This window comes from Diprion similis, chromosome 12, assembly GCF_021155765.1.
Source record: "Diprion similis isolate iyDipSimi1 chromosome 12, iyDipSimi1.1, whole genome shotgun sequence".
In the NCBI taxonomy this organism is placed as follows: Eukaryota; Metazoa; Arthropoda; class Insecta; order Hymenoptera; family Diprionidae; genus Diprion; species Diprion similis.
In genome coordinates, this window is record NC_060116.1 from 3,770,270 (window position 1) to 3,793,009 (window position 22,740).

The following is a 22,740-nucleotide window of genomic DNA, read 5'->3' on the forward strand; positions in this document are numbered from 1 at the left end:
CTCAAAACATTTCGCACCAAACAAGTCTCATTCATTTTTCTCGCACAATGAACGATGAATCTGCACGGTGGGGACGGTTTGATTATCAGTTTATTTACTTGATAAACCTCATAACGAGGTGAAACTTTCTTAACGAAAAGTGAAAAAATGAACCGCAATAACAGTCAAATTCAAATTAGGTTTCCATGACACAAGTATCATCCATTAACACCAATCAGAATTCCAAGTGGCTGCTCGGTTAACATCTAAATAATATCACGGTATTGTTAACCCTTACGACATAATCGAAAGTAATCAGTGATTAGTTAAACTATAAATGTTGACTACCGCATTGAAGGATTACCTCTGAAGGATTTCGAAGCAAAATATGCATGACATTTATAAGATTTACTTTCATCTTTAGTATTGCTGAAACAATTTTATGTTAGTACTTTAATAATATTAGTTTTATGTCCAAATGTTGATACATAAGAAAGTTATAAAAAGCAACAAAGGCAGACAGGAGACAATAAAAATTCAATTTCTTTTCACGCATTGGAATCTTCATATTATCATTCAACATTCATGACTCAATAAATTTATTGATCTGTTGGCTGCAATGTTGTTCTGTTCATGAAACACAACTTTACACTGGATCAGCCAAATGACGTTCATCTCCCACATTTCTCAAATATTAATTTGTGAATAACAAAGAAACATTTTCATTTACTTGTCACAGATGTGGAGAATAATTTGTACCCCAAGAAAGACACGAGGGCGCGAGGAAAGAGTATCGTTAGAATAGAAAAGATGTGCTTGCCGAGTACGTAGCTCTGAGAATGATGTTTCGATATCGCTACATGAAATGTGAGGTCCGACTTGACGATGTCTACGTGCGGGAAGCTCGTGCTTGGCATTTTTCCCGGTTTCCAGCTCCAATAATAATTTATTGTATCACCAATCATTCATAATAAACTAAATCCTTCTATCGGTGAAAACATAAAACACTTTCCGTCGATAACGTTACACACTACAGTAACTTCCTAGGAAATGAAATCGGATTGATATTCCACTTGAATTCAAATGATTGAGAAGATAGTTTACTGGTAATTAATAAAAAGTTGCGAATCGGAATGACGCAAGCGGTGATGCGGGTAATTTAGAGTATTTGGCACAGTTCTGATAATTTGAAACTGACCAATATTATGTAGCCGTACGTATATGTAATATGTACATTGTACATTGTGCATCGAAGTGAATCAACTGTAGCATTTGTTGACCCTTGTAAGTTGTGAGATTATGTACGAAATTTGTACATCTGATATAACGTTGCTAGTCACACAGAGAATTCGATTAGTATACACGAAAGTTACAGAACTACTCAACATTATAAGTGATACAGGAACCACGTTCGTTCGTACAACGTTCGTGTCAACTGCCCTGAATAGTGTACCAATAACTATTAAAAATAGACAATCTAACGATAAAATATTTTTTTCCAAATATATTCAATTGATTCGATCGTCAGAGATATCTTTTTGAAAAATTCAGATTATTGATTGCATGAATTGGCTCGTTGATTTGTCACTGGATGATGAGAGTTTTTGTGCTCCGTTGAAAGCAGATGAGTATTTTTAGACTGATTTGCACGAAGAGTCTAAAATTCGTATCTATATTTCTAAATTTTAATACTTTCTTCAATTCTAATTCCTAAATCAACACATCGAACTGTATTTTTCTACGTGATAGTTATCAAATCCTGTTCGTTATCTATAACTTTAATTATTGTCATTTCCTCGCTTTTATTAGTGTCGTTTTGAAATTTTCTTTTGTGTTTGGAACTTTGTCTTTAACTTCGTCCTCTACTTATGAGTTTCGGTTTCTGTCTGCTTTAGCTGTGACAGAGAAACTACATTTATATTTATTTCCGTTACTGTCTTATCAAGTCACATGAATACCTTGTCGATTATTATCTCTAGACCAGGCTGGACTTTTTGTCGGCTCGGATGAAATATGAAATATGAAAAGCCATGCTACGCAGTTTACATATATGAAAAAACTGCTGCTAGAGGATGTGTTTTGTTTTTTTGTATGTGAATCAACATATTCGACATGATGCAATTCGAAAAATTTAGAAATAGGTTCAATACATTCAGTGTGTGTGTGTGTGTGCACAGTGTGTGTGCCAGAGTTTCGACGAACTTTGATCAAATGTGGTAGCACAGTACCATTTGCAGGAATTACGATACCTTCCAATTCCAGTGTCGTAAGCAACGTCCGTGGAGTAATGGTTATGAGAAACTTTGTCTGAACGTAGTTACCTTGACATGCGTGAAACTGTATTGCATTATCCTATTCACAAGAAGTTCATTGTGTATTGCTAATGACTCCGGTCGCCAGTTTGAGATTTATAAAATGAATGGAAGAGATTCCGTTTCCCCGGCAGACTGTGAATTGAAAACAACCGAATCCCGATACCGAATAAATAAGAAATAATACAGACGTATTTCTGGCTGATAGATTTTAATTTAAGGCATGAGAAGCAGTGTGATCTACAAGTTGGAAAAGAATCATGCAAGACAAACAAGTTCCGATCCCAAATTAAGAAAAATTCATAGAAACAGATTTCTGGTTAATTGAATTGACCATCTAAAAAAGAACAGTTGAGATCCGTTTCGTGTCCATTACCGTGAGCAATGCCTGTTTAGTTATGATTGTGAATCCGACAGGTTATGGCTGTGAGAAACTGCGACTGAACCTGGTTGTTGCATAAGTGCGCATTCACTGGTGAAGTGAAACTCGTTGCATCTGGCGACTGTGAATTAGGAATTCGTAAGGACTAGTATAAAATTGATAAAAAGTAACAAGTACGTAATATTTAGTTCTGAAATGAGCGTAATGTACAGGAAAAAATTGCAAAAAGTGCATTTTAACGCACAGAATTATTGCGATTCCTTTCACGGTTACAATTGTGTGTAGTGCTCATCCATAGTCTTGAAAAGTGAAAAACCTTTTCAACTTCCCATTTCCCTGTTTTCGGAGATGAAAGAAAGTTATTGTAATCACCTCGAAAAAGTAAAGTTGGATTTTCACTGAATCTCGACGTTTCAAGATCTGGAGAATCACCTCCGACCACTTCCTTATGGACCCCTGTGTGTGTGTATGTGTGTGCATGTATGTTAGTGCGTACGTACGTATGGATAAGATCAATTTTTTTGTTCGACGATACCTTTAGAACGAGTGACTGGATTTTGATGATTTTTGGCTCAATCGATGCTGCTCTTCCAAACTTGAAACTCATTAGATTTTGGCTTTGATCGATCGAGTACTTTTTCAATTATTCAAATAACAAAATGCCAAAAGTCAAATAAAAATGATATCTTGAGGATGAATGAACGGATTTGAATAAAAATCGATACCGTGAGATTTTTCGGGTCACCGATAACGAATCCAAGGCCAGAATTACAAAACTTATGATGGTGGATCCACTATAGTGGTTCAAAATAGAAAAAAATCGTAATATTTTCACATAATATGGCATCCAAGGGCTTTTCAATCGTCAATCACGGATCTGAATTTGTAATTCGAAATTCTAATTGGATATTGATATTTTTTTTTTCCGTGAACTCGAAACCTGCAATGTGACGCCGGGAAGTTTGAGGGCTGACTCACGGTCCGCCTGAAGCCGCTTGTTTCCTGCATTTTCCTTGATCACCTGTGAGCGCCATTAAGGATGCCAGTACTGTCATTCGGTCTTACATTTCATGCTAATCTTCATATCACTCACTCAAAAAGTCTATCGTCCTTTGCAATATTTGGATTCTGATACTGCAATGCTGGAGACGTGATAATTATCATGAGCAAAACATCAGTTGATTGAAGGCTCGTGCCAACACTCTTACTCTACAAGGCCTGTTACCCGGATGCGGGAACGCCGGATGCGTTGAACTACGGGACACATGACCTACACGCCGAAACACACAACACGGACGACCTGAATTCGCTGAACGTTGATACACGGAGCACAAGATTAAGGTTAGACAATGACTGATAGTGGCGCTGCATCCATGCTTACGTGCGGTCATTTTGATTTATCTTGGATTTACTCTTTCGGTAATAGCGTTTTATTACGCGTGTAGCAATTTCACAAAGAATGAGGTCCCGAACTGCGTTCATCCAGAAACGGAAAAGGTTCGGGTGATTGGCGGCGATAACTTACCGCGAATTCTCATGCTGCATTGATTCACTCTTCCTGTTGAAGTCATATGCTATTCTAAGACCTTCAAAAACTGGAGTTGATCATTATTTTTTTTCGCGAATATTCGGAAACGGCACGGCGATTCCTCATGGCATTCACATGCAATGTATATATTTTCCAGATTCTTAAACCTGAATCTGATTATTTGTGCGTGAATGTAATCACATTCAGGAGTGGTTGAACCCCCACTCGTCAATTTTTTTTCCCACCGAGTAAATCACATTTTCTATTTCTCGTCACGGGAAAATTTTTACAATTAGTTAACTGAAAAAATGTTGTGTTCTTAGGAGTGAAACAACGATTAATGCTCGACATCTCTATCTTTGAATGTGCGGTTTCACCTCATTAAAGTAATTTGTGTCCAATAAAAAAAAATACACATCGCTTGCTCTTCGATGCACTGCAACATGTATGAACTTTATCAAATCCGGAGAGATCCGCCTGGAAAACCCTCCTTATAAGACAAAAGTTCTCAAACTCGATTGACTTAAAGTAAACGCCAAGTTTTTCTCTCTTGAATCCTCTAAATTCACATTGGTTTTGTGAGGAAATAAGCTTTTGAAATAAATGGTTGTCATTTACTTTTTCGTCGATAGATATTAGTGATTTGGTCTGTGGGCAGCTCCGCATACTCAGCAATGACTGGACACGAGACCAACTACTTGATGATATTTTTTTCCCATCGTTGTCGTTGAGATATTAAATGATGATTAAAAGGCTGTTGATTGATTCGACTTGGAATTCAGATTAAGGACAACAAGAAGAAGTTCATTTAAAATAACGGGTTAAACACTGCAAAGAAAATGAATTCAAATCTTTAGTTGAGAATAAAAATAAATGTAGTAATTTGAAAATGTATGAATTGACCAATGGCAAAGTTAGACATTCTTGATCTAAATTCGTTTCTATCTGCACACAATTCCCACTTTGCGATTTGTCCTCTATAAATTTGAGAGTAGAATTTAGAATGTCTGGTTGTGATGAAGTACTGTTGGGTAAACAGGTTTTTTCAGAACTGTTCGAGTGAGAGAATTGTTCAGAAGTATTCTGATTCTTGTCCGGCAATGTTCCTCTTGAAGTTTGTTCTATGATTTTAAGAATCTACCCAACTCTCTGATTGGTTCTTCCCAAATTCAAGAAAGTTTCTTATGCAAGCGCTCCCCTACGACTCATATTGCAAACTTACGCTCTGCGCAAAAAAACTTACTCTGCGTTCTTGGTACATGATCTTATACCATTTTTGAGTTCACTGTAACGGCCACTTAATTGAGCTGGAAAGCGGAACAAGGGTGGCATAGGACTCCCTGGTGTGTTTTCTCACACATTTTCGGGGGAAAAGTTTTCATTTCCTGCTCATTTGCGGCATATGAGCAGCATTGTCGTCTCGCTAATCGAGTAACTACTTTTCAATTGAATAAAGTAGCGACAGTTAAGTCGGGACTAAAATCACACATGCATCACAAGAGTAAAGCCGGTTCTTCCCTCGCTTTACTCAGGCAATGAACCAGGGCTTGGGAATAACCTTCGACCTCATTCCCTTGTTACATAATGTACTATATTGTTGAATACGAGTGGCCGCAGATACATGATAGAGCCGCCTGATTGTTTGCGGCGTGGAGAGTGAGGTGTTCGTGTGACCGTGTAGAGATCTCGGTGTCGACTATATGCGTTTGCATGTATCGAATCGACCATTGTTCCGAATTTGTGGCATCGTTAGAAGAAAGAATCGACGGCTCCCTCAGTTTGAATTCGAGGAGGTTTTAAATGGAGGTGGGTGTACATGTGTGTGCTGGAATTCCCGACGCCACAATTGTTAATGTGGTGGCGGCGGCGTAAACTTGTAAAATATCCTTGCGAATGTGCTGCGCTTCGATTTTGTGACTCCTTAATCAAGAATCAAGGCATTTTGATACATTGAAGTGTATAATATGGATTGTGTCTGACACGTGTGTAGGCAAGATTGTAAAGACTGATGAACTACAGACTAAAAAAGCATTCGAACAAAATTGAAAATTGTCTTTGATTGTGACCAAGGCTCCCTAAACTATGAACCCGATCAGTCGGTGATGTAATAGGTCCTTGGTGACCTGACTCAGAGAGGAGGCGCCGACGGATGTCGTGTCCCCGTAGTGTTTCGAATACCATATTGACTGAACCGAATAGAAGAGCTGTATACACCATCATACATTACATCATGAGTTTCTTTAAATGTAAAATAGTCTATGCACCCGATTTACTGAGAAAGGCAACCGGCATCACTGTCCGTCAAATTAAGATTAAGCACCGCACTAACCAAGTAAATCTCCGATGGCGAGGACAGTTTCAACGAGTTTTGTTAACGTTCGTATAATTTTCAGTTTTGCGGACAAAATGTCGATACCTGTGAGGCGTATGGCTTGTCAGGTAGCAGCAAGCAACACGGCAGCCGTAGTGTTCGGAGGACTGGTGTTTGCTTACGTAAGGCTGAATTGTAATTGATGAAAATCTATGTGACGACGAAAATTGCATGTCTGTTAGCTCTATGACCTGATAAAATATTTGTTTTCACGTTATGGCGATACAGAATTGGAGGTCATTTGCATTATTCGACGTCCTCATGTTGCTGCTATTCATGTTCTTCGCCTTGACTCAGCTGTTTTTGTACGCTTGGCCTGCGGACCACCTAATTCAATCGGTAATTGACTTCAGTTTCTCTCGTTCACTTTTTTTTAGTAAGGTTTGCCGAAATTCAAGTTTTTTACGTAATGCTCGTTAGATTAGAACTAATCGCTATCGTGCGTTAGTGAAACTCATTGAGATGATTTATAAACATGAGTCAAAGCTAGCTCAATGTTGGCAAAGGAAGATTGTACACCGGGTTCGAACTAGCATTAGTTTTTTCACTGGTACTGGTAACCAAGGTATGGAACATCGCTGACCCAACGTCGGTAAACAACGCTTGAATATGGTACTAAGCCAGGTTTGGCGCGTATTACCAATGTCGGCAAACTCTTTAAGAGCACCCGTCGTGCATTCAGTCTCACGTGATTAATGAATGCCCTCGTTGCGTACAAATGCTGCGAACGAAAACTTGTGCATGTGTTGCTGCTAGCGGTGACCGCGTATCTCGGAGCCAGCACTTTCGCCAGAGACTTTCAGTATAATGCCAATAATGATATGCATATTATTTCAATAACCTCTTTAGTACGTATTCCTACCTTAGTTATCCTCACCTGCCCTTCGATTTTGAAAAAACTTGATTCCTTTATGTATCTATTTTCGTTCCAGTCGCAAACGAATATATTTCCAGTCAAAAAAATCTGGCAAATGACAGGGAATTTTTATTTCAATATTTGTGACCGAACTTTGAGTTGTATCATCGAACCGTACAAGACCGTTCGTCCGTCATTTATTGGTACTCCGTATCTACGCTACAAATATGTACACTAGAAACACCCTTGTGTCATTTATTCTACCCACGACATACTCCCTCGAATATTTGTATAATATTTTGTTCTACTTGGTCTACAATACTTGGAGAAAGTTTCAGCTGGAACTTTTGTTCAGCATTTTTCAACTCACTCAAACTATTGTGTCACCCTGATCCGCACTTCTACAACACATTCACTCCGATAATAATATTTTGTGTCTTCTCAAGAGCCTACGAGTATCAGAAACCGTTTTGCATAGCCAGTGGATGGGAAAATCGCCGCAGACGCGCAAGTTGTTACTCTTCATGATGCAGAGGGCCACTCAGCCATTAGTCATCAAAGTGGACGGCCTACTTCCGGTTTTGAATCTGGAAATGTTTGGAAGTGTACGTTTTTGATGAACCTACACATGCTTATTTCTTTGCAAACCTGCTCAACTTATTAATATTGTTTTTTAGGCGTTGTCGACCAGTTTCTCGTACATCGCAACCCTGCTAACTATTTTCGGCAACTGAACAAGAACGCCAAAATTCGCCGGGACGTTAAGAGTTTCTTTCATCAAAAAAGGTATCCCACCTTCTGTATGTGGGCCAGTGTATTGCGTTCCACTGAGCAATTGGGCATTGAAAATTTGACTCGTCCGTCATTTTCACATCATATTCTACGTGATTAACGGATGACGGCGTAAGATATAATGCAAGAAGCAGACTCATCCAATTTTTCATACCTGTTTGTACGGTCAGAATTTATGGATTGGCCCGTATATTGTAACGATATTTTTCAATGACACATATGAGGTGATCGTAAAATATATAAGGTATCGAATTCAACGTAGGTATATGTGATTGCAGTAATTTGAAATTTTCAGCTATAATATAAACGAAATATCAAAACAACAATGAATAATATTGAGTTAAGCCAAAAACTTTCATATTCAACACATATATGGTGATATACTGAGACGTTTTACGGGAGAAATACTATGAGAAATAACCTGTTCGTAGCGTGTGCAATTCAACTTGCCTAATTTCGATCAGCTGACATCCATGCTTGCAGCCTGAAGCAAACCTTCACCGATAAAAACAAATTATCTAGAATCGACTGGTTGAATAGTGTCAGTTAGCTCGAGGTTATGTACGTTACTATCGCGAGACGGGTATGACTGATCCATGTTCATTAAAACCTGCGTTGATTGAATATTAAGTCATAAATTTTGCTAAAGTTAGATCAAATAATGAATATCAACTGACAAATTAAAACAATGCGATCGATCTGTGAACGGTCATGTTCTTAACTTTGTGGTTAAGCTAAATGAAGACACATGTGGATTTACTTAAAGTTCATTATTTTGAGCTTTATCATAACATAACCTTTTTCGGAAAGAAAGAACAATACCGCAGATGACCAATTTATCACTTGGTATCATTTGATAAATTCAAAATTGGCGTTTGCAACCTAATATTAGGTTGATGCTGGTTTTAATTAACGGAATTCAAATAAATACATGTCACGTCACGCCCGTGGTGTGAAACACATAGCAACCTCAACCTCTCGTGGCTTACGGTGTAACCGCGATCCACTATTCATCGTTCACTCTGCCTACTGTAATCTAACGTTTTTACGAAGTTGGCTACGCATATAAACTGAAAGACAAGCAGGTCATTCGAAAAAAGAGTTCGGTGTAAGACATTGAGACAGAGTATTAACGATGAGTTTAGTAAATGTATCCGTGTTATGGGTAATTTTATTCAGAATGTTCGCTATACAAAATAAGTTTTGAACTAGTGCACAATGGTGTCTGCACTTGTGTGAAAATATACATTGCGTGTATTTCAAATGCAAATATCTAAGTTGTTATAGTGAACGTAATATGTATACGTTGAACAAACGTTGCAAGCTATTTTAGTTTACCATATAAACCTGGCATATGCGTATAACACGAAACTGTAACAATGGACACTAGATTTCAGCTCACAAACCACAGGGCAATGTACCTACGCTTGAGACTCATTGAGTATATTTGATTGGTAGATGTGAATCGTATGTTTTAAAGTGATTAGTCAATTATATATTAGGTATATATTCTAGCGTACGTTATTCCAATAATCTGATAGATACCATAATTCACAAGGTATCAACCAATTTGAACAGATTTCACAAGATATCAAGTGATTTAATTGATATTACAGATATCTTAAAAGATTTTATAACACTTTTTTAATATACATATAATACTCATAAGAATTTTCAAATTGATCGTACAACATTTTGACATACTTATTTTACGATTAGAAGATTTTACTAGTTTACCGATAATATCGAAAAATTTCAAATGCGCCTCCAAATCATTTAATGTAAAATCGTTGCACAAGTATCATGATTTTATAGTTTTTGAATGGTTCCAAATGATTTAAAACATTCCAGAAAATTTCATTCCAAGTACAGAAGATGTCAGTAGATTCTGAATTATTTAACAAAATTTTGTAGATTTCAAACAATTTAAAAGATTTTCTGGGATTTATAAAGATTTCAAGAATTTTACAATTTATTCATCTGCATGTCGCTTACAACAAGATATTTGCACTATCAGAAATGTTGTTGGAAAGTCTGTGGTGCTGACGGATAGGTAGATGAAGATAGTGATTGGCAGGCCAGTGGCAGTTGGTTCAGAACAATGAGAGATACGTATAAGAGCGGCAACTTCGAAGCAGCCGTGGACCATCTTTTGTATCGGGACGTTGTCGAGTTGAAATGTTATCTCTATCTGTTGCAACGAATTGATAATTGAATTGGGATGGTCCAGTTGACTGTGGATCACATGAAACGAAAAAGTCATAATATTTATATGTAGGTAGTTGGATGAAACAATCAAGCGATGACTACTTATCACTGCATTTGTACGCGTCATATAAGGTATGGTGATTTATTGGATATGGAAATATTAGAAATGTATAGCATACTATTTGATTACAGGTATTGACATATATATTAGACTTCTTGGCAAGCAGTTAGTGATATCGAAGTATCGATAGGTTAAGTTAGTAGTTGGTAGTCTCGAGGAAGTTAGTTCATTTTGATGAGATACGTAGAATGTTAACTTTTGACACATTTTCACTGGCTTGAGTACCAGCTTCAGAACCGGCTTCAGAACCCTGTGTGTTCAGAAGTAAGCTCTGGCTTAAAAACCCCGAGTCTGCGAAACGCATAGCTATCTAACGTAGGATGTTTACGGCTCGGCAAACCCGAATCTTGTTTTCCACCGTCTAAGAGAAGGCCGTAATTTCTTTAATTTCAGATTCTATCTTATTAAGTAAAAACGCTCACACAATAGATGAAGGGTTTTCAACGAGCATATAGGCTGTCACAGCATATGTTATCAACTGTATGACGATCCAGCCTGTGGGACGAGACTATTTATTTTGAATTGATATTGCGACTGTTGCTAACACCATTGTACAAGAGCGGTCTTGGAACTGGGGCTTGCACCCCAGAGAGTGTTTGAATACTTGTTTGGTTCAAACAAAACACCCCATAGGCGCGGATCAGAGTGTGACGCGATGTACATCGGGTAGTTCCGAAGGACAGAGCCAGAAACTCGTATCACTCAAGCGCTTGCATTCAAAGCGTGTTGTTGCCTCAATGGATAATATGACGGAAGAATGAACTCGTGTACATACGCTATCGAAATGACATGAGCGCGTGACAAAGCTGTTTCGCGCGAAGAGGGCGCCACCGGCAATCGAAGCGATCGAACCGAAAACCGGAGCGAGAGAGATCAGATCACCACCAACACCCGACGAGACAAGTCGGCTCGCCAATACAAATAGAGCTAAGTACTCGAAATGGTTACTTTAGCCGCAACTTTTGGCACATCCCTTCTTTGGCTAATATGGAGGCCCTAATTTCTTGAATTTCAGATTCTACCTCAATGGGTAAAAACACTCGTGATAAAGTGAGGCTTTTCAACGAGCATATAGGCCGAGAATACCCGCACACGTTACAATACCCATTTTCACCTCAAATCCCTTTGCATTGCGAATGAAACCCACCGAACTGTCACCACGCCACTCCGTTACGATACAAAAGCACCAGGAACGCCGTTAGGCACACAGGTTATTTTGCACATGGGTTGCTTGAGCTTGAGACATCTGTTTATTTCATCAAGTATGGGGCTGGACAATAATTTCAAAATATACTACTAACGAATAAGTATTTACTCGATCAATCTGAACTCTACACGTCAAGAGGCCAAGTAAATGTATACCGGGTTGTTTCCTGGATGCGCTCCATAGAAATGCCTAGCTAATTGCATGCAATTCGGCGTACACAACACTCTGACAATGAGTAGAGCAACGAGTTTTGCGGCCGGTTTCCGGTCTTCTGTTAGCACGCGTCCAATGTCGCCCTGACGCAGAAAATACCCGATTTGGATTGAATTATATGAACATTTTCTTTTGCTCAAACCTATGTATTTTTAGTGCGGACAGTTTAGTTGAATGTGAGTTATGGATTTTTCTGGTCGCATGCAAAGTTAATCTGCTTTACCACTGGAAGATTTTAAATACTGGCTACAGAGATTTGCAAGGCACGCGATCGACAAGAATGGAGTTAAATAATGTGCTTGAAAGTATCAAGAATCATTAGAGTTACAAGATAAATATTTGTATTTTTTTATTCATCGTCCCATGTGTGTTCAAGATATAACGGGCATGCGGTGTAGTTGAAAAAGCGATGATCTGTAGCTGATATTCCAGGAACATGATGCCTTAATGTTAGAAGTTTAATAAATTTATTTCTTGAGTGGTTTTTTGCAAGCAATATGATAGTGATAGAATAATAATCATCGAAACAAAGTTTGATCCTTCTTAAATATTTTTTCTTGACCAAATTTCAGTATCGTAGAATCCATACGTTAAAGTTTTAAGAACAGAATTTTACATTCGGTAAAAAACAGGCGACTCAAAATATCAATATTTAAGATTTTTTGAGCAATAGTAAAAAAAAGTTTTTTGCTTAAAAAGCACCCTGTTCACCTATTTTCGTAAGTGATTGACGATAGAATCGTATTAATATTTTTCATCCGAGTAGATAAGATATCACAGTTCTGGCTCATAATGGCGTTGACAAATTATCAACCATTATTCGTTTTTTTAATTGTGAGCCAATTGATAAACTTTAACTGAAAGTTCAGTAAACTGCAATACATGTAGTTCAGTTGTACTTGGTACAAAATTCGCGGATTGATCAAAAAAAATTTTTGTTCACGATTGTTTTCCGTTAAATGGAGAAACATATGTCCGGAATTCAAATGGAGGACTCATTACCTTCAGATTGATAGGAATCGAAAGAAATTTAACTTAGCATGATTTGAATTTTTTTTGATCAATTTCAAATCGAAAACTTCAGAAATGGATTGATTCATCGGTTCATCTTTCATTATTGGGATCAGCTGCGAAAAGTAATCGTGAAAAGTCTTTGGTCTTATACAAGTGAGAGAGTGACAGGGAAGTCAACTAGATCGTTTTGCAACTAACGGTTTTATTACTGCGATACACTCACAGTTCCTGGCCCTTATATATCACACCTTTCAATCCCTTCAATGCTTGTTCTATCTTAGTTAGCTTCTTGACGCACGATCTACTAAAAATTAACAGCCTGCACAGAATGGTTTGACCTTTATTATTTGATCACAGTATGTACGATATTCATAAAGCAAATAGAATTCGAATAAAAAACATTTAAAATGTTAAAGATGCCGCTAAGTACCACACTTAAGTAACAATGAAAAGGCAGATAAAACTCATTGCCAGTCTTTGTCGTGAAATCCGAGGAAAATGCAGGCTCTCAGATCTCTTATAAAGTATCAGGAAGGAAAATATGGCGCTGCGAAATCTGACTGCAGGATAATGCATTATTCTAAATGGGCCATGCATGATGTTGTAAAATTTCTTTCGTCGTATTCTTTGCAATACAACGATTCCTTGCAAAACAATGAAAGTTTCGTAGTTTGTTATAAATACGTTCTTCCAGATTCGTTTAATTGAACTTAATCGCAATATCGTTTCTTGAACCGCGTAGCTGGCGATCATATTCAACATCCGTATTTCACTGCGATTAGACTTCTTCTGTTCTACATTATATCTTCAGAATCAGCCACGTCGGTAAAGAACCGAATGTTATACATCGCGGTACTAATACCAAAAGGGCGTATACTCGTAGGGCGCTAAAATAGGTACATGCACTTTTGGCATTGACACCACGATATGACCCAAGCTTCCTACAGGCGTCCTCACGCCAAGCACGCCCTTCCGATTACACCTAACGATATTGCGACCCAGTGGCTTTCGAATAATAAGTCAGACACCTGAGATGCAGGCGATAGAAATCTGAATATCGGTGCTGTGTTGCATAAGTCTGGAGTACACTTTATACGCAGATAATTGCGCTCATTTATTGCACCTGGTATTTCCTGAGCGGCAAGCCCATCATCATCATATTTTACACGAATGAGTGTATAATTTTACATTGAATGTTGTATTGTGAGTTTGATATAAAGTAGGGCTGAATACTGAGAATTTAAAGTAGCGCCCGTTAGTTCTTTATAATACCTTCTTACACTTATCTTCACTTTATCATTGAGGCATGCAATCCACAAGTTGAACTTTTAATGCCGACGCCCGCGTGTGTGAGGAGCGAAGAAAGTACCCGAGGCATGCGAACGGTGGGAAGGTATGAAGCCCGACAATAATGACCTGACGTCAGATCGTAAGGCTATAGCCAACGCGCGATTTAAAATCAGCATATTGTATTAGGGTTTTTCGGAAAACAATCTTTTGCGATTTCCCACCGTGACACCCATTAAAAAGATTGCTTGCATTGAAAGAAAGATTTTGACCGTTCATTGGCGTTCTATGTTCGTAAATAACTAAACTATTTGATAGACGACACCCACGCTCCCTCGAAAATACACGTTATTGACAAATCGGATTGAGTTGTTATTCGTGATAAAAGGAACGTGCTGTATCTCAGATGCATTTGATCTGTCTAATCATTCACGTAAGAACTGCCTGTCTCAGCTAAATTCATCTGACATCAAAATTTCAGTTGCCAATGTCGCAATTCGTTAATTTAATATTACAATTTCTTTCTGTGATACCGCAATTTTTCCCTGACCATGAATATTGAACTGCATATAGCTGTTCAAAATGCAGCGGGCCTGGAAAATACTACAATAATCAGAAGTAATGCACTTTGTCGTACAATCATAATTGAAACGTCAACTTGGGGATACAATATTGTTGGAATAAGTTATTACAATAATCAGTGATGTAATAATCACACAGAACATATTCTCTTTTTGCGTACGTTTGCATATAGAACGAGCAAATCATGTTGAGGTCAATCCCACCGGAAGTGATGGTATAATGACATTACACCTACTTGTTCATGTGTGAGTTGCAATAGTTTCATGTACATGAATAAGTTCTATGCAGTATCCAACAGTACAATCGGAGTTTTTATGAAAATTCTTTTCCCGGTATTCATAAGTGTTGCAATGAACTAATTATTGTAATAAACTACGCTCGCATGTATGAGCTGTAATGAAATACCCAGTAAAAGTTACAGCGACAGTGGTGGGCGAGCGAAGGCATACATGAGCGGATCCACGTCACTTCACTCAAAAAAAAACCGTCAAGTCACGGATCTTTGCGCCATTTGAAATATTCGTAGTACTATTTAAAAAAAAAAATACAATTTCAAGGATTTTGAATTTTTTTCAAAAATGGCCGAGTTCGAGCTATGTAAAGTTTTGTATACCACTGTTGCACTGCTATGTTTGAAAATTCATATCTCCGAAAGTGTACATCGGAGCGGACTGATCTTGCAATCGTTCTGTTCGTAAAAGAATGCGTTTCGATAAAAAAAAAATTTATTCGAAAAAAAAACATTTCTTTCAATATTTTTTTACCGTTTTTTTTTTTGATTTTGCTGCCATTTCCGCGGGAATAACAACAATTCATGGAAATAATTTTTTTCGGATACCTGTATCCTTCCTCTTCAATCTTAAAAAAAAAAATTGATGGAGAAGTTGCCAGGGCAGGAGAAAAAAAATGAAACGTCTCGTCGCGCGTCACCGCGCGCGCCGGCCCACGTCAGCGCTACTCCCGCGAACTCGGTGTGTTGTGTATATGTATATGTATCGAAGTGAGGAGGTCAGTCACATAATTCCAGGTCAAAGAAGCTGCATAACCGTTGAAAGAAATGGTGAAAAAATATCGGTTCAGAAGCATCTGATGTTGAATAATCTGAGAGAATTGTATCGATTATTCCGTGATCGTTATCCGGGTAAAAAAATCGGTGTTTCTAAATTTGCAGAGTTGGTGAATATTTAGTAGTATGCGATTTCGCTGAGAATTATGCATTTGTTGTACAAGATTCCACGCAAGGGTTTCACTAGACCAATAATCAGGCGACTATTCATCCAATCGTGGTTTACCATAAAATTTACGCCGACGACCAGTTGAGACATTTTAGTTTTGTGATAATTTCAGAGCATCTGAAACATAATACAGTCGCGGTTCATTTATTCAAAAAAAAGTTGATCAACTTCATCAGAGAGAAGTTTCAAAATTCGATTCCTATAGAAAAAATAATTTATTTCTCCGATGGAGCAGCTTCCCAATATTAGAACAAAAAGAAATTTCATAAACATAACACATCACTTCGAAGACTTTCAATGCGAAGCCGAATGGTATTTTTTTGCTACATCACATGGAAAATGGCCGTGTGATGGTGTTGGTGGAACTGTTAAGAGATTAGCTTCGCGTACGAGTTTACAACTGATTGGCAATTCCGATCCTATCCAAACACCGCTGGATCTGTATAATTGGGCAGGTTCTTATTTGCGGAGCATATCTTTTGCGTACTGTACGTCTGCAGAATATCAAGCGGAAGAATCTATTTCACAAAATCGATTCGATAAAGCATTGACAGTTCGTGGCACTCTGAAATAACATGCGGTTATTCCAGTATCTCATAAACTCATCAAAACAAAATTATTTTCCGCATCAGAAAAGTTTGATTCGACGAAAATTATGAATTAATTTCAAATAGAGGTTGGCTACTAAGCGTTATCCTGCGAATCATCGCTGAAAATATCGGCCCTTTTCAGAGCCACCAACATATTGCAAGATTATCTATCAGTCATGTAACACAAACTGAGTGAAATAGAATTAAACCCAATTTCAGCACAGGAGTGCTCAACGAACCATAACCGTACTGGAATTCTCAGAACAGGTATACAGTTTAACTCCAAGAAAGGATGACCAGTGGACGGATACTTGAGGGCTACGGTGGTTAATATCTATTTCCGCAGAATGGATAGCCCGGGTAAGTGGAAGAGCATCAAATCAAATTGAGCTCCACTTTATCGTATGTAATATACGCAACACACCGAGTTCGCGGGAGTAGCGCTGACGTGGATCGGCGCGCGCGGTGACGCGCGACGAGACGTTTCATTTTTTTTCTCCGGCCCTGGTAACTTCTGCATCAATTTTTTTTTTTAGGATTAAAGAGGAAGGATACAGGTATCCGAAAAAAATTATCTCCATGAATTGTTGTTAGTCCCGCGGAAATGGCAGCAAAATCAAAAAAAGAAACGGTAAAAAAATATTGAAAATTTTTTTTTTTTCCCAAATAAATTTTTTTTTTATCGAAGCGCATTCTTTTACGAACAGAACGATTGCAGGATCAGTCCGCTCCGATGTATACTTTCGGAAATATGAATTTTCAAACATAGCAGTGCAACAGTGGTATACAAAACTTTACATAGCTCGAACTCGGCCATTTTTGAAAAAAATTCAAAATCCTTGAAATTGTATTTTTTTTTTACATAGTACTACGGATATTTCGAATGGCGCAAAGATCCGTGACTTGACGGTTTTTTTTTGAGTGAAGTGACGTGGATCCGCTCACATATAGATAAAAATGGTAACACTGGGAGCATCGCTGCCGTCATCCCATTAGAAGGCTGGTGTTATGCGCTCGTCCAGGAATTATCACCCATTTGGTTTAAAACTGGGCGTGGCTTATTTGTTTCAAACGCGTAAGATACGAACATTTCTTACGCCACGACTGCAAAACAAAAGGCCCCCTCCACATACTTCTTTCGACCAATAGTTAGGCAAGAAAGGTTTTCCGCTGCATACAGTTCTCCCGACCAAATGCTTTCTGCGCAAAGTACGACGCAGTTATTCTTTACTCAGAAACGACACACCAAATGACATTTATTGCCTGCTCAGTATCAGAGTAGGGAAGAACGGAGTGGCATAAGTCGAGTTTGATTTCTTTCAAGTATTCAAAGAAACACTTCCTGCATACTGCAGTTTCTGTACGTTCGATAGATTTTGAGAGATTTTAACTTGATTTTGTCATCCCTGAATAACGAGTGAGTAGCCGGCAAATAATTTGAATAATGTATATAAGTCAACTTTTATGAACGACGTCGAATGGGCGCGAATCGTAATACAAAGAATTATTGAAGTGCATAACGTGCTTATGAATATTATCAACTATATCGCTATTGTTTCATTCACCGAATCTTACACTGGAGTAGTGATGTAACGAATGCACATTTTTAAGTATTCGCGAATGCGAATCCGAATGCGAATGCGAGTATACATTTTTGAATCTGAAGACATTGGTCTATGGCTTAAAGTTGACGATTGATTGACTGAAAGATACACCATGCAAGTCGCACGAACACGAGCACCATTTGCACCTTATTCCGGAAATTGCCAAACTGATACGAACTAAGCTGATTGTTTCATTGTTATATAACGACAAATTGATAACAGAAACGAATTAATTTTAAGGTTAAAGAATGATTCAGAAGTGAAAACAAACTTTTCTAACAAAAATTCATTATCAAACCAATTTTTTTGGCTTATTTCATATTATTCACACAATTTTTATGAGCAAAATACAAAGTATTTGTGACAATCACATTTGCAAAATATTCTCACGATTTCTGCGAATGCCGCTGCGAATGCATCAATGCCAAGAAATTTGTGAATATTCGTTACATCACTACACTGGAGTGATATCCTTGAATTCGAAAAAAAAACTTTCTCTCTGACATAATTTATCTCAAATTCTGTATATTTTTAGTTGCATATTTTTATTAATCGTTTTGACTACGTAATTTACGAATCTACGAAATCTTTTCATTATACTTTTTTCTGAATTCTACTGTACACGGAACATATGCAACGTATTACATGAAAGCTTAAGTTCCTTTTCTTTTCCGTCGAATACATTACGATCCCTTTCCACGGACGGTAAACTATTCGCGCGACCATAACTATGAGGACATACCTCCCGATTCCTTTCATAGCAGCTCAAGTTAACATTTATTCGCGCGCACGTATTGTTGTTCGTAACCCTAGTTTGGGGCATTATTCTGTAACCCCAGCCAAAGCCTTAGTTTTGAGTATTTTTTCAATCCTGCGACTGAAGTTATTTTCGGTGCTACGGGTTAGATCTTGCAGATTTCACTAGCGCATAGCGACTACCGGACCATAATTTTACGCCTTGCTGAGGTGTTTATTTGGCTAAGGCTACCAGACGTGACGGACTAGGCCTGACAGTCCCGAATTCGAGCTAAGTCTCCCGGATTTTTTTTTCACTGAATTTCCACTACATTTATTACAATTGTCCCGTATGCCACGGATTATGTGCGAGTTCGTTTCAATTCTTCTTTCCAACACAGAAGTATTCATTAGCCGTCGATACAACGCGACTTAACGCGTCTGCTATACTGAGAGTCTGAAGATATTTAAAAAAAAAATCCACAGTTCGGGAAAGTACAGGTTCGCGCCGAAAACTAAGTAGGGATGTCGTAACTGATGCTTACTCTAGATAGAGTATTCACGCATTTGACTTACTAAATTTTTGTGTTTGCAATACTTACGTATCAGATGAGAATATTCGAGTCAAAGATACTGTGAGCATAGATGTTGAAAGTTCAAATATTTGTAGCAAATGGTATTTTTGTCCATCATTGTAACGTTATTTCATGGTATTAAACAAAGAAATAAAAAAACTAAACGATTGTGTGCATGCATTATTTCAACGACGTTGAGGGGGATGGCGGGTAGCAGGGCGATGTCCCGCATTGAAGTTGTCCAGGTCTGGTAGAGAGGGTATCGTTTCTACAAGTTCGTTTCTACAAGTTTCGATTCTACAAGTTCGTTTTCCGAGAGGTTCGTTTCTACAAGTGCCGTTTCTACAAGCAACCGAGCGGTTCGTTTCTACAAGTTGCAGTCCTACAAGTTCGTCCGAAAGGTTCGTTTCTACAAGTGGAGGTCAAATAATTTGAATTAAATTAAATTATATTAAATTGAATTAAATCAAAATGTACGAAATCGACGGAGGCGCTCGGTCGCTTGTAGAAACGAACTTGTAGAAACGATACCCTCTCATCAGGTAGCCTTATATTTGGCCATCTTAGGGTGCGTACACGTCGGCTATGCACTTGTGTGCCACAACTCCCAATGCAGAAAATGAGTGAAGACGGAAGGATTTGGTTTCGAGGAAGATATAGGATGCAAATGGTATAGTTAGTTTATCAATAACGGTAGACCAATTCAATTACAAGTATGGTCAATATGGAGAGTCTTATTGGGGCACGGACTTGGATTAGTTAGAAGAAAAATAATTATGAGTGACTGTAGTAGTATCAAAGATAGAACGGAAGTGTTTAGTCGAGAGAATGTAGGAGGCTGACTGGTTGCACTTTACCTGGTGCCGTGTGTAACTAGCTGCGTAGGGATCAAACTGCCGACTTGGTACAAAAACCGAGACATCCAGATGAGGATGAGGAGATGATACAGGCTGAAAAGTGATTGAAAGACTGTGAAAACGGGATTTGAGGTCTGAAAGATTTAACACTCGAAACAATACGGCGAAGATATATTTGTACGTTTTTCTGTAACTATCTAAGACGCCTTCCCACTTTTCAAGAATTCAGGGTTAAGGTCTTCCCGAATTGCTAATTAGTCGGAAAATATTTTTTCAACCTGAGAAATCTGATTCTACCTGCGAAAACGATCATTCTTGCTTATATTTACGAATTTCAATTTCAGAAATCAAATTTTTGGATTTATGTCTCTCGGCATCGTAAGTACTTTTGTCATTGAATGTTGAATGAACACAGAATCTAGTTGAAAACCAGGAATGCAATTTGAGATACACCAACCTCCAATCTCCCCACATATCAGTACTTCGAGGGAGGGGGGGGGGGGGGGGGGCATTTCGACAAATTCAATAGTCTCTCATGAAACAGCAGTTGAATCCTTTCGATATCACGTACTACAATGGTCGGTTGACAGCACAAGCGACGATGACAGCTCAGGCCGGCCCTAATCGCTGACTTAGCGGAGGAACCATAGAGGCTTTTATATGTTGTGACGTGGCATTTTTAATGCGCGTCATAAACGGCTCCCCGAACCGCAGGCAGAACTCAATAGTACGGATATCACAATAATAATCGTCAATAATTTCGAAAAGAGCGCCAGGACAATGGTCACGCATCCGGAACGCTGAGAGGGGACACCTTCCAGGCTGGCAAAAACCGTATTTCGGGATTTTTCTCCATTCAGTTTCGAGTATCAGCGACACCTAGTGGGGAATCAGTGGTGAATTCGACGACGTCTAGTGGCCGAGATTTTTGAACAAAAGGTGGCTGGAGTGAGGCTAATACTGCGAGTGGAAGGCCTCACGCGAGGCTACGAAGACGGACAGAGCGCGAACGTAGAGCTTTGCCGCAAGGAGAACCGAGGCGGACGAGATTCCCGTTGTTGGCCAGCAAGCCGTAGCTTCCTCTGTAGAAGCCCAGCATCTTGTTACACCCGAGGTTACACCGCGAAGCCGTCACCACGCCACTGGCAAACTATGGAGCACTGAGGAGTCCGGCAGCCAGCCAGCGGTCTGTGATATCGGACATCGACACTAGCGATAAGCTATGATTTGAGAATTCCTTAATCCGAGAATCAATAAGGTCTATAAAATTTTTCGCTACTAACATTGTCTTTATTCGAATTTCGACTCCGTGTAGCGGAGCTCGTCACTCTGGCCCTGACGTTATCCGAGTAAAAGACAAAACTTGAGAAGTTGAGCCTAGAGACGTATTTTTGGAGAAGAATTCGTTGTGTTTGCCAGTGAGGATGAGCAGAGCTGAGGTTCAAAAATTGAGTTGGAAAATTCTTGGTGTGGCTGCGAAGCGGTAAGCGCTATTTTCCTCCTTGCGGGAGAATTTCGAGTTTGATTGAGACGGACACATCGACTAACGGTTGGCCATTTCGACAATGCGTTATAGACGTGCTCGAAATTTGTTTGCCGGTTTCCTTGTTTGATGGCCGTAGCTTGAGTTTTGCGATAACGTAAAGAACATCATTGGTTTGTTGAGAATTTATAGTAGAGTCACGGTTTCGAGTAGAGTCAATTCATTCGTAAATTGCATCCAGCTATATTCTGCTGCACGGGGTCTAGTCGCGTTCATGGGTCTTAAAAGTGTCACTTCTCTGTAGGCGGCGTATCACTGTGAGTAAGCGCTCAGTTTATTGGTAGGATTCTTTCTTTTTTTTCCGTTTGTCGAGTTATATTCGAGTTTCAAATGCGTCGCGGTTAACCGCCTTAAGTTAGGATTGTTGGATTGAGAATTTATTTAATTTGCTCAGGCGACTATCGCCATCATTGGTTGTATGATTTGACATTTTGTTTTCGTGTTTGACGAACACCACCGTAAATACTACTAAGTTCACATCCGTTGCCATTAGCGCCTTAGTTGAGCAAAGAACTGTTGCGATAAGCAAATTCGAATAATCTCTTTTATTTGGTTTTGGTAATTCTGTTTATTATCATTGAAAAGGCGACTAGCGCAATAGGATTTAATGTTGATAAAATCTTTTGCTTTTCTTCATTTTGTTTTGGTTTTTGGAATCACCAAAACCGAGTTAAGTACTTGAAATTCCAATATTTATTTTTGTTGCTGTAATGATAGAAGGTCGTAGGTCTTAAATAAGGAAGTGGAAG